This window comes from Diaphorina citri, unplaced genomic scaffold, assembly GCF_000475195.1.
Source record: "Diaphorina citri unplaced genomic scaffold, Diaci psyllid genome assembly version 1.1 scaffold458, whole genome shotgun sequence".
NCBI lineage: Eukaryota > Metazoa > Arthropoda > Insecta > Hemiptera > Psyllidae > Diaphorina > Diaphorina citri.
The window spans coordinates 177806-183805 of record NW_007377893.1 but is presented as its reverse complement, the minus strand read 5'-3'; positions in this window follow the sequence as shown (position 1 = coordinate 183805).

Genomic DNA, 6000 nt, shown 5'->3' with positions numbered 1-6000 from the left:
GGAATGAGCCCCTGGTCTTTATCAACAGCAAGTAACTTGGCTTCGTCATGGACTTCTACAGCTTTGCCTTCCTGTGTTCCTGTAGAAAATAAACAGGAGTCTATTGAAACTTGGGTACTACATAGCGTCACTGAACTAGCCTTAATGAGGTTTCGGATTAAGGCTCATAAACTCCTGAACAGCAGAGTCAGGATAGAAAGTGGTGGACTGATTAATTACCGAAACCATGAGGGATTAGGATTAGTGAGCTCGTTTAAAACAATTACTTGTCAGACAATAGCTACATAGCTAGTATTGACTAATAAATACAAACAGTATAATGTATATTACTCAGTGATAAGTAGAAAACTATCTATGTAGGTTAGTCTGGCAGTCATTTTTCATTTGGTCAATCATGCGTTAATCTGTTTGTCTTCTATGACGTCATTACTTACTCCTCCCATCTTCATTGGTGCCCGAGTCAATCCGGCCTACAGGGTGTTCTCAGTTACATTTGGTTTTCAAATATGACCAGCCGAAATCCTTAAGGCGTGGCCGTTCATGTCACACTTGGTCATGTAGGCGGCAAGACATTAAGTGGCGGACGGTGAGCCGGTCGCCACACTGACAGAGTGGAGGGTCAGTTTTGGTAAATAAGAAATTGTGTTTTAGGCGGGTGTGGCCGATTCTCATCCTGGATAGGATAACCTCTTGGAAGCGTTTATCTTGGTCGCTGGTCTTCCAGACTTTGATAGAGGGTCTGATGGTCTTTAGCTTTAGAATTCCCCCGGTTACTTCCCCCGATTTAGGTTTTTGGAATGCTAAATTTTATTACAGTGTCCATCTTCCCGATATACATAGAGTTCAAATTTAAAGTTTCGGAACCCAATCACTCGATTGGACTTCCGGCGCCCTAGTTTCTCTCAGTGTAGATTCAAACACCACGTCTAGCCTGGGGACGTTAAAGAGGGAGTAGACCAGCTTAGTCTCGCTGGGGGACTATTAACAGGGAGTGTACCAGCCTGAATTTCCCTTTCTAAAGAAATAGCAAAGGTTGAGAGGTAAGGGCATCCGCTCGTAAAATTTGTAGCCAAAATCAAATGTCAGCCCAAAGCGATCACCCTAGTTAGGGCTGATTGAGAGGCTCACGAAAAACGCCGACCCCGTCCGTACACGGGAAAAGGTGAAGAAGAAGAAAAAGAAAAAGAAGAAGAAGAAGAAGTAGATTCTGGTATTTCTGGTTTCAATTCCTTCGTCACCACATGGTGACACAGGATCTCCTGTCCCCTGGACTCCTTAAGTAAGTAAGTAAGTTACCAGAAGAAGAAGAAGTAGATTCTGGTATTTCTGGTTTCAATTCCTTCGTCACCACATGGTGACACAGGATCTCCTGTCCCCTGGACTCCGTAAGTAAGTAAGTTACCTTACTGCTTTAGACTGCTTACGTTGATTGAACATCCTTTGTCCATACTGCTATTTCTTGGAATGGATTGATATTGAAAATATGATTAGAGCCTAGATAACATTAGATCTGCTCGTTTATACCTGTACCATGTTAGAAGCTCATAATGTGAATGTGAGTCATCGTGCATCATATACAGTAGGTACACAAGCACGTTACTATATTAATCAAATCCACCATAAGCAAAGAAAATCAACCTGTTTAAATTTTACATTTACATTTTTTTTACGTCTGTTGATTTGTTATCTCTGTGATATTTTACTGGCCATATTATACTTTAGAGTGCTGAAGTGATGGAACTCGGAGAATTACAAATTACAATGAGAACGGTTCTGAAATTACAATGAAATTCATGTTAAGATGCCATGTGCTATATTGTACGCTTTTATGAACTTTCTCTTCCTTACTTTCGGAGTGGTGGGAGGAACTGAAGTATTTTAACCTCTTATCGCATGGCGGAAGCAAAGAAAATCAACCTGTTTAAATTTTACATTTACATTTTTTTTACGTCTGTTGATTTGTTATCTCTGTGATATTTTACTGGCCACATTATACTTTAGAGTGCTGAAGTGATGGAACTCGGAGAATTACAAATTACAATGAGAACGGTTCAGAAATTACAATGAAATTCATGTTAAGATGCCATGTGCTATATTGTACGCTTTTAAGAACTTTCTCTTCCTTACTTTCGGAGTGGTGGGAGGAACTGAAGTATTTTAACCTCTTACCGCATGGCGTTAACATCTGTAGCCAGCCAGTTCAGAGTTTTCCCGCCAGAGCACAGAAAATTATTTAGAATATTTTTTCTCTGTATTTTTCTTTCGGAAAATCCCTCATCTGAAGTGCGTTTCCCCTCTTTTGGTGTGATAGCGCCTGTACTAAAGATGGCGCGCCATTCGGAACCCAATCACTCGATTGGACTTCCGGCGCCCTAGTTTCTCTCAGTGTAGATTCAAACACCACGTCTAGCCTGGGGACGTTAAACAGGGAGTAGACCAGCTTAGTCTCGCTGGGGGACTATTAACAGGGAGTATACCAGCCTGAATTTCCCTTTCTAAAGAAATAGCAAAGGTTGAGAGGTAAGGGCATCCGCTCGTAAAATTTGTAGCCAAAATCAAATGTCAGCCCAAAGCGATCACCCTAGTTAGGGCTGATTGAGAGGCTCACGAAAAACGCCGACCCCGTCCGTACACGGGAAAAGGTGAAGAAGAAGAAAAAGAAAAAGAAGAAGAAGAAGAAGTAGATTCTGGTATTTCTGGTTTCAATTCCTTCGTCACCACATGGTGACACAGGATCTCCTGTCCCCTGGACTCCGTAAGTAAGTAAGTTACCTTACTGCTTTAGACTGCTTACGTTGATTGAACATCCTTTGTCCATACTGCTATTTCTTGGAATGGATTGATATTGAAAATATGATTAGAGCCTAGATAACATTAGATCTGCTCGTTTATACCTGTACCATGTTAGAAGCTCATAATGTGAATGTGAGTCATCGTGCATCATATACAGTAGGTACACAAGCACGTTACTATATTAATCAAATCCACCATAAGCAAAGAAAATCAACCTGTTTAAATTTTACATTTACATTTTTTTTACGTCTGTTGATTTGTTATCTCTGTGATATTTTACTGGCCACATTATACTTTAGAGTGCTGAAGTGATGGAACTCGGAGAATTACAAATTACAATGAGAACGGTTCAGAAATTACAATGAAATTCATGTTAAGATGCCATGTGCTATATTGTACGCTTTTAAGAACTTTCTCTTCCTTACTTTCGGAGTGGTGGGAGGAACTGAAGTATTTTAACCTCTTACCGCATGGCGTTAACATCTGTAGCCAGCCAGTTCAGAGTTTTCCCGCCAGAGCACAGAAAATTATTTAGAATATTTTTTCTCTGTATTTTTCTTTCGGAAAATCCCTCATCTGAAGTGCGTTTCCCCTCTTTTGGTGTGATAGCGCCTGTACTAAAGATGGCGCGCCATCGGTGTCAGTTTCCTTAAAGAAAATAGTAAAATACAACCATGCTCTGTTTTCTGAGCTGTCGAACGATAGATCGGCTGACTTCCTAGAGTCCTAGAGTGTTTAGCATAAACATAAGCTAAACCTATTTTAGTTTGAGTCCAAGCCGTGATGAGAAAAATTAAAAATTCATGCGAGAAGAGGCTAAACTTCGCCGTAATTTACAGCTATTTCGTCTTGTAATGTAAATAATAGGTGGAATCGTGTACGATAATGTAGACATGAACAACACCAGACCTGCAATTGTCTAATGATGACACATCAAGGAAGAAGTCGTGACATGCAACACTGCTTTGAATGTATTTTAGAAATTATGACATAGTGCCAGAGAGATTTTCACAATCCTAATAAGCTTACCCCGTACTGGGTTATATTGTGTTGGAATAATGCTCAGTATGCAGATTACAAATTGGCTTTATACTGCTCAATCGCTCATTATTGTCATCTTCAAGGTGGAAGTTGGTAGTTTAATTCGATATACTCAAGTGGATTTGGCAGAAGGATGTGCAGAGGTTTAGAACCCCCTGGACGACCAATAACAATATCTGGACTCCTTCCATTGGGCAATTCAAAGTACCAGCACATGGTAAACTTGCCCCGGCCCCTACTCCATACTTCCAAACAAATCCCATTTTCTAGGTTTCCGTTTTCTTACTTCATTACAACACAGCAATAGCTCTCTCTCTCTCTCTCTCTCTCTCTCTCTCTCTCTCTCTCTCTCCCTCCCTCCCTCTCTCTCCCTCTCTCCCCCAGACCCCTCCATTTTATTTTGAATGTAAATTTATTACCTCCCGTCCCCCCACGCTCTCTCTCCACCCCGTTCTCTTCTTAATCGATCTTACTTGTAATTTGTTTGGAACTGTTTTTTTATCAGCCCTTTGCAATCTTTTCAGACTCCGCGTCTTGGCGACAGAAGCTGTAAAGTTGAAATTTTCTGTAAAGATTGGAGTCACCGCAACAATGTGGTTTGGAAATGTTGTATTTAGGTTGTAGGGGAATATGCAGTTTCGGGCACGTGGTCAGTGATTGCCTGATTGCTATGATTTAGCAGCAAACCTCAGAGGTTCTACTGAACACTTGTATTTATTGTTGCATACGTCTCAGCCCACAGTGCCAGTGATATAATTTGCATTATGTAGGTACCTCAGGGTTTATACGCGACCTGGTATTTTCGAAAAACGGCTTGCGGCGCATTCCCTCCTCGTATTCCCCCTAATTTTCTGGAAAATTCATGGAAATTCTCTGGAAAAGTCATGGAATTTTATTCCGAGAAAAGCGTATAAACCCTGTACCTATATTGGTTTTAAGAAGAGAACTGGAAAATGGGATATTTTCCGAGTTTCGATACATTGTGCTCAAAAATCTAATAATGTAAATGTAATTTAGTTTTTTTTTTTTTTTTTCATATGAGGCTTGTTTTAAAAAGATTTTCGAGTAATTTTATTCTTCTGAAGTGCTCTCCTCATTAAAAGCTGACTGTTCAGGTAGTTACTTAATTGCCTACAAAAGCATTATTCCACGGTACTCCAGCGAGTAGTTCCCCATTTCCTCTGTCCAGGGTCAAATTCAAAAGCAAAAGCTCCTTTACGTTTCCTTTTCTGAATGGAGCAGTTGCATTTGGGTAAACATTATTCATAAAAGTGAAATGAAATAACTAATACTCTGCATGTGCACAAACAAACGAAGCAGTAGGAGTCATGTTACTCTGACGTCATCGCGTACGGGAGCATATGCCGTGACGTCAAAGTTTAAGATTTGCCGGTATTTTTTAAATCGATTTATCTCCGGATCTAGAAGTCATAGAAGAAAAAGAAAAATTTCCTAGTTCCTTTTTTTTCTGCTCTTTGACTTAGAAACCTCACCCAAGTTAGCGCAACTGCTCTGTTGTTTCTGTTTCTATTTCTTGTGTTCGAGGACTATTATTTTGAATTGTTTTGTACTTATTTCAAGGATTATTACCTTGCCGTCTGCAATATCTCTCGTCTAGACCAGCGGTTTCCAAACTTTTTTCTTTGCGGCACCCTTTTTACTTTTTCAATAATGTGGGAGAATGACTTAATGGCCAAATTCCCGACATTTGAAAACCCAAACTTTTTTCTTTGCGGCACCCTTTTTACTTTTTCAATAATGTGGGAGAATGACTTAATGGCCAAATTCCCGACATTTGAAAACAACAACAACAACAACTTTTTCAATTGTCAAGGCGTCGCGGCCCTTTACTATATTTTATGTAATCTATGTGACTCAACTCTAGCCCTGCGGCCCCCAGTTTGAGAATCGCTGGTCTAGACCATTTCGTCGGTCCGAACACGAAGAGGCGTAAGTGTAAAAATCACAATTTTGAGTTATCATGTGTATCGGAAAAAATCTGCTGGAAAAACATACATAGCATGCTTTAAAAATGTTTTAACGAATAGGTAAACATGTACTGTGTGAAGATTGGGCAGTATTAGAAAGAGCTCAAAAAATAAAATTAAAAACGTATTCCGGCCCTCCTGAAAAATGTGATTTTCGCAATTACGCCACTTCGTGTTT